Below are 12,290 nucleotides of genomic sequence, written 5' to 3' on the forward strand. Positions count from 1 at the left end.
TCCCGCTGGAGTGAGAGGGGAGGGCGCTGGCCTGGCCAGAGAGGGCGGACGTGGGGAGGGGGCTTTGCTACAGGGCGCTGGGCGGGGCGGGGGGCACAGAGGGACATGCCAGTAGGCAGGACAGAGCCAAAGGGCATCTTAGAAAGGGAAGTGGCAGGGGAGCTGTGCCCTCCTAGGAAGAGGGAGGGCCGGCGGCGGCTACTGGCAGGTAGGCACGGGTACGAGGCGGCAAAGGGAAGACGCCAGCTCCTGAAGCAGACGGGGAGTCGGATTTTGAGGCTTCATCACGGCACGTGCAACCTGCCGAGTTTACCACTCAATTTAAAAGCACGTTGTTAAGCAGAAGTACGGGGTGCTTTCTGCACATCCATCAGTCTCACTAAACGCACGTGGAGCAGGAAACACGCAACACAGCGCGTCGGTTAGAACTGCTTTCAAGGGTTGGAGAAGGAAGAGAGAGGAGAACAGGAAGGAGGGGGTGAGAGGAAGGGGCAGGAAGGGAGGAAAGGCAGGGGGCAGAGTGTGAAGGGAGAGACCAGGCACTCCAGCCCACCAGGTGCCCGAGGCCTCGTCCCACTTGGATTTGGGTGGGACTCTGATATCAGAGTCGCCCCCTTTGACCGCCTTCACTGGGGTCTCCCGCTCTCACCCCTCATGTGAATCCCACATTCACACTGTTTCCTCTAACATCCCCCTTGCGCTCTTAGCAACATCATGTCGACACAGTATCTTAGAACTATTGTTGCCAAGATGCCGCACATCTACAGGAAAGTAGATCTGAGTAAGAGGTTAGACATGGCTCCCTGGCCTTGAGGAACAGCTAAGATCCCACTCCAGGACCTTTTCTGCATTATAGCTTCAGAAAAATTCCTCATCGGGTCTAAAATTTTAATCCAAAGAACACAGTGAGCTTCTGATGCTTTTCCTTCTGGGACCCAGGAAATACACTGCAGATATACTACATACACTACATTAAGTAAGAAACTCCAAGCAGCCTAGTCTAGCAGGGCAGCAGCTCCATTTACTGGACAGCTATCGGCTGGGGGGTTTATGCAGAGTGGTTTTCCCTTCCATAGGACTATCTTTAACAAGATGCCTTGAGGATCCGCTTGCTCTAGGAAAGCACCGGGGAACTCGCACAGAGGCACGAAGATGGCTTTACACTGGGTATGAAAAAGTGGAGTCAATCTTCTGTTTAATCCCACGGTGTCCCACCTCCAGACCCTTTAAGGACCCTATAGTCTGTTCACACACTTAAAATGGAAACCTGAAAAGCCTAAGTGACTAGGGAAAGATGACAAGTATGACTGACATACAACTCAAAAACAGAGTTTAACTAAACCAGGGGTAATGGGATTGCCAACTTTTTCTTTTCCTGAAACCATTAAATATTATAAATCACTGCTGAGCTCTCCCCAGATCAGAGACATCACCAACCCCCTCCAGTCTGGGTCTGGAAGGGGATCCAAGTTGTATGACACACCCGCCACCACCATGCTCTCTCTGTTTCCATCTTAACAGGCTACACTCCTCTTCTAAAAAGCGAGCAGGAGGGCCTCCCTGGTGGCGCAGTGGTTGAGAGTCCACCTGCCGATGCAGGGGACACGGGTTCGTGCCCCGGTCCGGGAGGATCCCACATGCCGCAGAGCGGCTGGGCCCGTGAGCCATGGCCGCTGAGCCTGCGCGTCCGGAGCCTGTGCTCCGCAACGGGAGAGGCCACAACAGTGAGAAGCCCGCGTACCCCCCCAAAAAAAGAGCGAGCAGGAAATGCTGCTTTTCTGTGGAACTGCAGAATGTGGGATGGCCCAGTTGAACAGGCTGTAACCTCACTCACCCCGTAAGGATTCAATGAGCACTTCTTCTGTGTGGGTACCGTCCCCGTACTTGGCAGGAGGAGAGGGGGAGGTGCCCTTGTGGAGCTGGCCATCTACCAGAAGAGCCCTGTGCCCTGCGGCAAGCACCCTAATGCAGGGAGGTGACCAAGCAACCCATGAGCCAGCTCTCCAGGGAGGAAAAGTTTGTGGATGCCCAGAGGAGCCCAAGACTGGAGACTCAAGTGAGGGTGCTGGAGAAAATCTCGCTGGAGAGGCTGGGAGAACGCAGGCCATGTGGACCTTGAAGGAAAGTCCAATGCCTTCTCTCCAATAGGCCATTGGGAGCACTGAAAACTTCTGAATGAGGGAGAATTCCTTTCTCTGCATTTTAGTAACATTCTTTTACGGCGTGAAGGAGATTGGAGTGAGGAGCGACTCGGGGGTCAGGAGACCTACCAGGGAGTCTGACAGGAGGGGGGGGGGGGCGCTGAACCCAGGCAGCAGCCGGACGGGAAGGAGAGGAGGGACCCAAGGAATAGAGAAGGCAGACCAGTGAGGCCTCAGTGTTAAGTGCAGGAGATGGAGGAGTTTCCAATGGGCACGTGGACAAACCGTGCTGCCTGGCATTTCAGTAAGCAAAGGATGCTGAGGCCACAAAGCCAGCAGCCACTGTAGCCTCCGCACGCCAACCCCACACCAGTGCACCCTGAGGGGATGCAGGATGGAGAAAGACAGGATGCTGGCCCCAGAGAGCTCAGGGGCGTATCAAAGGAGTGATTTCAGTAAGCCCAGACTCTTGCATCTTCCCATACACAGAAAAGCACTGAAATCATTAACAGGAGAGGTCTGTAATCTCTTGTAACATGTCTGTCTGCAGTTTTTACGATCAGCTGTAATCTCCTCATGTTCAACTGCATGGTTTTTTCCTTTTTTTCTTTTCCAGCAAAAACTCCTCTGTATCCAGGCTCCTCCCTGACCTCCTGGGAACAGTCCCTCGGGGCTCTGAGAGGCTGTCTCCCAGGCTATAGTCCTCGGTAAGGTCCCTGAACAAAACATAATTCTCCACTTTTATGCCGTGCATTTTTTTCAGTGGACAGATGTGATCGGAAGGACAGTGATTCCATCAGTAATAATGGGAAATGGGGGGAAGGAAGGAGAAGGGAAGGGAGAGAAGAAAAGAACGTCACACGTTTGATTTTACGATAGGAAAAGACAACAGAGTTTCATTTTCTTGGTTGGTAATTCTACAGATCTCATGGAAAGATCTTTAGTCTATTTGTCAAACTGCACATCTCATAATCTTCTTTAGTTAGCAAACCTTATTTAACTCATGATTATATTCACTGATGCAAGAGATAATGTAAATCCTTATGCAAGACATAGCACAGATCCAGCAGGAAGCCCGCAACTTCATTTCAGCCAATCATCCCAACCTCCGCACCACGGAACGTCCAAGCAGAGCTGCTGGCATGAAAGTAAGCTAGCCTGACGTGCGCGTACCGTTCTAGGTGACGTGAGAGATGGGAAACGAGGCCTGTTTTCCTTCCTTCAAGTACATTCTAGTCCAGATGAGGAAAATGCATGTAAAACTAAATGACTTGGGAAGATAATTGTTACCGCGGCTCTGGAAACACAAAGTGCCTGAGAAGGAAAAATGCATTTGGATGGGATGCTACACGGACGGAAAAGGATGAGCGAGGAAGAAGCGCAGGGACGGGGGAGAGGAGGCCACCTTGCTGGGGACCCGCTGGACACCGCCTGTGCTTTCTGGTGGTGTGGCAGGTCAACAGCAGCCCGAACCTGGGTGAGATGCCCAAGCCTGGGATGCCCAACATGGGAAAGATGGGGAAGTGCAAAGGGAGGTGAGGAGCACTGAAGAAGCTATGGAGGCTTGGACCCCAGGAGCACAGGCTGGGGCAGTGGACCACACAGACCCTGGCCACGCGGTGGAAGGTTTGCAGGCCACTCTAAGGCAACCAGACATCGCACTCCACGACACGGAAGCCATACAGTATTTCCAGGAATGAGGACAGAAAAATGGATATTCTTTCTTGTAGGACAGAGACTAGCCACACTGTGCCTCAAACGAATGTACACAGTATCAGTTACTTCACGCCACTTCCATTTCACAGAGACTATAAAACACCCTGTTGTGAAATCAATCGCAGCTGTTCCGCTTTCCTGTCAGATACGGGACATGATGAGAAAACGCGTGCATGTGTAGACTCATCCCCGGCAACCAGGATGAAGGCAAAATGTAATTTTCATAACCGCACTCAGCCTCAAGTACCAGACGCATCGTAAAGCCACTTTTCAGAAATACACGCCAGGATCCAGACTCTTTATACACGACAGATTCTAAAATGCTGCAGCGCAGCTCTGCAAACCCAGAGGACGCACACGTGGAAACATCACCCCCAAAGGATAACGTGACCTGATGTGTTAGCTTTAAAATCAGGTCTGAAAACTCACACCAAATGTGAACAGAAATTCCACGGAATAAACTCTGTGGAATAAAGAACACCTGACAAGTGTGGCGAGCCCTCTCGCCTCTGACAAAAGGTCAGAGATCCACGCAGAAGACCCTTTGCGACAGACTCCCAGGTCACGTGCACATCGGAGCAGGGGCTCAACTACAAACTTCAAGTTCGTTGGGCTTTTATGGAAGATAACGGACATGGTGGACCAAAAACACTGCTTTTCAAGAACGAAGTGGCACTTTGAAAGGACCCACCTAAAAACACAAGTGCAACACTTATGGTTAAAAGAAGGAAAATGGGGTAAACCACAGAAGGAAGCGGTGGTTTTCTCAATGACACACTCTGGTATTTACACTGCGGCCACGGAGATGCCAAGAGACATCTCTGAGGCTGCCTTGAGGCTCTGGGGCCAGCTGCCCGTGGTTAGTGTCTGCAGAGGTACCATTCCCAAACCACTCGTCCCCACGCCACCCCTGAGCAGTCCTACGCCGAACACTTCAGAGACCAATCCTTAAGTTTATCAGCTCCCACTGAAACCAAATGTCAAACTGTTGACAAACAGCTGTCAAACTGTGTGAGGATCCAGAAAACCTTATGTTTTCCAAGAGTGTTTAAGAAAAATATTTAGTAGCCTTAAGCCATGCGTCATTTATTATGAATATAAATATGAAATAAATAAAATATGAAAACTATCACTCACTCCATTTCCTTGTGGCTTCAATTTGAATGATACACAAACAGTCCTAGTTTCTTCATGTTTTCGCTGGGACTTCAGTAAATATTTATTCCCCCATTTGCTATCATGGAGAGTTTTAGGAGATCTGCGAGCATCAAAATATGGTTTCTAATGGCAAAGCACTTGTATAAGCGTGTTAACATCCAGAAATATCTAGAAAACGTTTTGCTACCAGTTACAGTGAAGTTTAAATCAAACAAGGAGAATTGGACAGTGAACACGATTCAGAACAAATATTTTCTGGTGAGGTTTATCGCGTTGGAAACCAAAACCACACCTGTGCTTTTAATAACTATATTTTCACTATATATTTCATGTTGATGAAATTATAGAACAGCCCATTATTATTCCCGCACTTGAGGAAACCTGGCATTATTCAAAAGGAAAAGCTAAGGAGAACAGAAAGAGACGACATAGTGCGCATAGGATACAGGGAAGATGTCCTGAATGCAGTGAGCTGGGCCAGCTCTGGAAAGAAACTACACTAAATATGAATGAGCCAAAAGCCAATAAAACTATTGAAAAGGAGAACCTGGCCAAACAATACATGAAACATGGAATCCTTAAGGGATTAATATCACGATGATGGAATCAGCCAACTCAGGACAACTTGCAATTCAGTCATTTTTACCCTATACACAGTATAACTGACAGTTTAGGACATCAGTGTGGGTTTTTCTGTGTTAAGATGCGTGATTTGGGCTTCCCTGGTGGCACAGTGGTTGAGAGTCCGCCTGCCGATGCAGGCGACACAGGTTCGTGCCCCGGTCTGGGAGGATCCCACATGCCGCGGAGCGGCTGGGCCCGTGAGCCACGGCCGCTGAGCCTGCGCGTCCGGAGCCTGTGCTCCGCAACGGGAGAGGCCACAACACTGAGAGGCTCGCGTACCGCAAAAAAAAAAAAAATGTGTGATTTGACAGGGTAGCCAAATGACCTCCACCTCCAGTTCATTTTATGACTTGCAGATACAATGCCAGGCAATAACTCAATTCTTTTTCTTTACTTATTTCTTGTTGCCAGATTCCAGCACTAACCCCTGTGTCTGTCCAGTCACTGCTCTCTTGAATTAGCAAAGGGACTTTGAGTTGTAAATTAATCTCATGTTAAGAATCAATAACATCCCAATTAAGATATGAATCACAAGGTCTCCAAGCTAATCACACAGTTTTCAGTGTGTTGTTTCTAATATAAACTTTGTGGTTGCTGATCTTATTTTCACACACACACACAAACAGAGCCATTATATGTCTCTGTGTCTGTGTGCATAGACATGAAAATATTCCTTTCTGATGATTAAATTATTTAAAATTCTTATTCACTTTTTAAAAAATTAAGTCACAATGTACTTCTACAGAACCCTCAACTTGGAAATACACTTCTTCTGAAATCAGGCAAACCCCGTTGTTCTGGCCATTAAAAGAAACTGAGATATTGTTTGGATTAGGCTACTCAGAGAATAAATATAAAGGTTTTCACCTACTTAATTATGAATGATTGACGGCCTATGATGTGTTAGGTCCTGTGACACAGCAACTAAAAGGATGAAGGAGGTCTTAGCTCACAGAAAAGCCTTTACAGCTGGGCAGTAACAGAGGCACATCCCTTGCCATATATGGGAACATAAACTAAAGGGGTGTGATTAGAATGTACTAGATGTAGTACATCTAAAGCTAAAACAATTCAATCCATAAACATCTGGATGAAATGTACTTTGAAGAGGAGAGTACTGCAACTTAAAAATTCCTTTTGCCATCTTGCATCACATATCTTGAAACAGACCGAAAACAATGGGCTACGTTCTTCAAAGGTGAATTTTATTCAGTCTGCATAACTACTCGTCCACACCATGAATTCGCCACTGAGCACGTGAAACACAAGACTGGATATTTTAATATGAGTGCATGTGGCTGAACACTTTTTCACTAGTATCCCAAAATACCCAAACTCCACAGATGAATTTCGACAGTGATATATACTTTGAATCTTTATACCTCAGTCTGTTTATTCCAGCCACGTGCCTTTCCTCTATTAAAAATACAGTCTGGAATTACCAGTTGATGTGAATGATAAATTAATACATAAGTTAATAAATACTACTAGTTTTCCAGTCAGAGATGTCAATTTTAGATCAACCAGAGCTTTTGATTATCTTACCATACAAAGAAAACTAGTACACTGTGGTTACCAAGCTACATATTTTTTAAATTCTTAAATCATTAAATATCTTGGAGAAAGTAAAGATTACATTATGTTTAATATGGTTTGAGTGGTAGATGCATTTAATTGCATTTCATAGCATTAAAAATGGAAAGGGACTTCCCTGGTGGCACAGTGGTTAAGAATCCGCCTGCCGATGCAGGGGACACAGGTTCAAGCCCTGGTCCGGGAAGATCCCACATGCCGCGGAGCAACTAAGCCCGTGCACCACCACTACTGAGCCTGCGCTCTAGAGCCCACGAGACACAACTACTGAGCCTGCATGCCACAACTACTGAAGCCCGTGCGCCTAGAGCCCGTGCTCTGCAACAAGAGAAGCCACTGCAATGAGAAGCTCGCGCACCGCAACTAGAGAAAGCCCGCACACAGCAACAAAGACCCAACGCAGCCATAAATAAATAAATAATGGAAAATACACGTAAGATATACGCAGCCTTGATCTATCAACTAAAATATTGGTTCACGGTCACTGGCAACCCTGAGCCCCCAGAGCCCGGAGCAATAATACATCGAAATGCTCCACCTAACCTCTGGCGCTGGGCCTCCATCCAGCCCTGGCGGTTCCCTCAGCCCCTGGGGTGAGCCATCACAGACCCGGAGTCTGTTCTGAGGGGTACAGAGCTCACCCCACTTTCAGAACCACACACAATTGGGTTTTTTCCGTCCTGTTAATTTGTGTATTTGTATTCTCTCCAGATCTTGTTTTCCTTTGGACAAACCATTATTTCCTTTTCCTCGTCCCCCCTCTGCCCAGCCTTCATTATTTCGTACCGGTTTCAGCTTACTGACCCTAACTAGGTGCTTCCATCAGTGACTGTCCCAGTCACTCCTTAGGCTGACACGACCTGTGTCTCCTTCAGGCTTCGCGCAAATCTAAACAAACTGCTTGCAAGCATTTCACCAACAATACTGCTTTTTAAAAAAGGCTTGTCTACAAAATCTAGGCGGGGTAAAGCACTGGATGGGAAACCTCATTTTAGCTCGAGCAGCTGAAGATCAAAACTGTCCATCTTGGGCTTCCCTGGTGGCGCAGTGGTTGAGAGTCCGCCTGCCGATGCAGGGGACACGGGTTCGTGCCCCGGTCCGGGAAGATCCCACATGCCGCGGAGCGGCTGGGCCCGTGAGCCATGGCCGCTGAGCCTGCGCGTCCGGAGCCTGTGCTCCGCAACGGGGGAGGCCGTGGCAGTGAGAGGCCCGCGTACCGCAAAAAAAAACAAAACACAAAAAGTGTCCACCTTTCCTCTCTGTTAGCCTCTGTGGACTAGACAGGAAACTGGCACCATGCGAACTTTTGCCCTTTGAAAATCAGACCCTGTCTTTACTGCAACAGTTCACTGTGCAGCGAGGCAGAGGAAAAACTCACGGCCCAGTCACGTGTGAACCGTTTTCATATTTTAGGGTTCATTAAAAAAGTGAAAGCAAAAGTTGACTGTGAAGAATGTGTACAGAACGTGATAAAATAGTACACTTTTAAATCAAAACAAGTCAGCCGTTCTGCTAATTTAACGGCCACAGAAACCACAGGCCAATTACTGCCAATGTACAAGCCCCTCACAGGTAGGGACACAGACCCAAGTGTCACGTTCCCAGGTGGGTCCTTTTTCTCTGTGTGTGACGCGCAGCTGCGTCCAGTCACTCTGAATGCTGCTGCCCGTGTCAGCGGGTCACCAGGCCACCCAATCTTAAATCTCGGTCCTACACGCTGAAGCCAGGAGTCTCCCTCTCCTCCGTGCCTGCATCCCACGTTACTAGGGGTTACCTCTCCATAGAGGATGGGCCATAACTCACCAAACTCCTATACCCTTAGTCTTCGTGTTTAATACAAACCAAGCTTCAGCACAGAGAATACAAGACATTCCCAGATGAGCGCAGACTGCGTGCGTCTCACACTGACACAGAGTATTAAGTTTTTCCTGTTTAATGCTTACAGAGTTCCAGTTTTAAATGATGATGCTGGTTGCAGAACTCTGTGCATGTACTTAAGGCCATTGAATTGGACACTCCCTAGCGGTCAAAATGGTAAATTTTATGTTAGGTCTATTTTAACCACCATAAGAAAAACTGTGGGGGAAAAAAAAGTTTTTTCACAAATTCCAGTCTCTCTACTGAAGGCCTCAGTGTTCTACCAGCCATGCTTCCTGCTGAGAACCAGGCCCATCACAGGAGATGAACTGCGCCCCACAACTCTCCCTGGTTCCCTGAGCCCCCTTCACGTAACCCACAGAGGCCATGGCCTCGACTAGACACTGACAGTCAAGTTCTTGGCTGTTGGGGTCTAATTTCGGATTCTCTGAAAAAATGTTTGGTGTTTACCCTCTTTCCACCCACCAGATCTGGGGACCTGCTTGCTTCCTTTCTTATCATTTGGCTACATTCTCTGAAGCACTACCCTTTCTTATGTTCAGGGAAAGAAAGCCCCAGGACTTCTTTGACTGTCCAGCAGCCCAAGAACTCCTTAGCCTTGAAATCAAGTGTCTCCTCAAATTCCTCAAAATTTCCTTAAGCCTCAACTTGCTGAAGCCGAGCGGGAAGACACAAAGTGTAGGTAGATCGCTCCTCTGAGATCACTCCTAGAGAGCACTGATGCTCCGCTCTGCCGAAGGGCCCAGCATCACACAGGCAGGGAGTGGGGCCTGAGATCCACACCACGGCCCAATCCCAGGGCCCCCATTCTTCCTACAACCAGCCGCCGCCGTCCCGATGCATGACATCAAGAAGGCGGACTTCAAAACAGGCTTGCTTGCCTCCCAAGTAGGTAACTAGGCTACCCCACGGGCAAGTCAATTTATTTATAGTGAATCACAGAAGTCACTTTCAGAAGCTCCCTGTGTGCGCAGAACGTAAGTACAGGATTCTAAGATCTAACCCATCTCCACTCCTCAGTCTGAATTCTAGTCTTTATTTGGACAAAATTACGCAGAGATCAACAACCTCTGAGATGCTTTTCAGTCCGCAGTCATGCTACTGTACAAAGAAGAGGAAATTCCACATACTTGACCCAAGGGTCCGAGTTCATACAATGGGGAGGAAAGCATAAACAATACGATTTCAGGGGAAACACGTGTCTCCTGATTCAGCTGCACTAATTAACATCACCTACCTGGAATTTCCAGGTGAAGGGTCTCTGTTTCCAGCTGCCCTTCTAAATATTCCACTCAATCCTAATGACTTCTCCCCGATGAGTCTGTCTCCCGCGTGATGCCTTTCTGTCAAGGACTGGGTTCTAAAATCAGTGTCTCATTTCAAGGGTTGCCAAGAGTCCACAACAGTCCTGCCCAACCCTGGTGCAGACCCCACGAACCCCACCCCCAGACCCCGAGCCTCAGGGAGCTCCCACCACAGAGTGGGCCAGAGGTTTACACTCGAAATTGTGAATCTGAACTTGAACCAAATGACTCAAACTTCTCCCCAGCAGGTAGCTCTCTCTGGCTGAACCCTGTGTGCTCTGCAAACCTGCCTGGAAAGCGTTCATGCAGGAGAGAGCACTTGAGGCCATGCAGCCAAAGACCACGCCACGCATCCTTCTCTGCTCCAAGCCAGCGAGCGAACCACCTGGGCAAAGGAAATGGAAGGTCTCCAGGGAATCTGGGATGACCTTTGACCTCCCGGAATGATACCATACGTGATCCAGCACTTCAAGGTCTGGACTTGAAGTTCAGAGGGCAGAACAGACAGCTCTGTGTGATGAGTATGTGCAGTGAAAGCCGCCCAACCACTTTCTGCGTCAAGTGCAAAGCACGTCATCAGGAGAAGCTGGGGCAACTCACCACCTCGCAACCCACTTTGAATCCTACATTAAAATAAGCAGCTTTGCAGTGCTTCATCATCAAAATGGAACCGATGTTATCTCCGAAAGGAATGAAAAAGTAAATATTGCCCCCTGTGTGGGATCATGAAAGCTTTACCAATGGCATATTTAATGAAAATGTAAAGTTAATAGTTGAAACAGTGTATTATTTTGCAGATCGTTTCTTATAAATACTTATTTAGGTTATTTTATAAACTGTAAAGAAATGTAAGCATGGGCTATCTGTGTCATGACCACTTAAAAATAAATTCCTAACAATGGATCTAGGAAAACCCAACATTAAGCAGTTAAGTGTTTACTAGTCTCAAAAAAAAAAAAAAAGTAAGGCAGAGTTTTTTCAGTGCCAGCACATCTGTAGAAGCCACACCAAAAGACAAAGCTCAGAACATCTCATCCCCAGTGTTGCTGGCAGCAAGGTCGGTGCAGCAGCTGTGCACTCGCTAAGTAGAGGACTTCCCCCACAGAAAGCTCTCGAATGTGGCCTCCGCCCTCTCCCAGTCAGGAATTCAGCCTGAGCTCAGAGCTGGCACTCAACCTGCACTTCTCACAAGTCTGAGGTCACAGATCCACAGACTCTGGTCCTTCTTCAGGGGAGGAACTGACATAAACTAGAATTTGAAGGAGTCGCAAACCATAGCTGTGAGTTCTCAGTGCTCAGTAACATGCCTGCGGTTCCCGGAGGATCACTCCTTCCATCCCCTGGAAGAACTGAGTCAAATCCCCAGGCTGCGAGGCCTCTGCCTAGAACGGAGGACACAGGGGGGCTAACCCCCCACTACCCTGCAGCCCACCTCCAAGTCCACGTGCCTCCAGGTCAGAGGTGGGGTCATGGGGCGAGCAAGAGGGAGGGGGGAGGAGAAAGTAGAAGGTTAAAGCATTTCAGTGGATGCACAGTCACGCCTCACTTTTCTAAACAGATCGAGGAATGGCAACGCTACTCCCATAAATTAATTCTTTCAATCCAAATTATTCATTTTTTATAAAGGAAACTGTCTTTACACACTACTTTTGTCCACTGATTCAAATGTGTAATTCTCTCCCTCTCTCTTTGCCTGCCTCTCTCCTCCCTCCCTCCCCCCCCTTTCTCTCCCCCCTCCCCACCCCCATGACTCAGGCATTGACAGGGGTCAAGGTCCTCCAGAGCTACAGCTAAGGGGCTGCTGAATCCTGGACCAGAAGAGCCTGGGGGCAGGTGTGGGGTTGTGGGTAAGGTCTCTTGAGTTCTGGGATATCCC

At 48.2% G+C, this 12,290-nt stretch overlaps 1 protein-coding gene across 1 annotated transcript in view; it reads right to left on the reverse strand.

Moving 5' to 3' along the window:
• The window catches only part of COL4A1 (collagen type IV alpha 1 chain), a 145,851-nt gene that overhangs the window by 96,428 nt on the left and 37,133 nt on the right, over positions 1-12,290 (reverse strand). The window lies entirely within an intron of this gene.

The sequence above is a fragment of the Stenella coeruleoalba genome, assembly GCF_951394435.1.
Source record: "Stenella coeruleoalba genome assembly, chromosome: 18".
Classification (NCBI taxonomy): domain Eukaryota; kingdom Metazoa; phylum Chordata; class Mammalia; order Artiodactyla; family Delphinidae; genus Stenella; species Stenella coeruleoalba.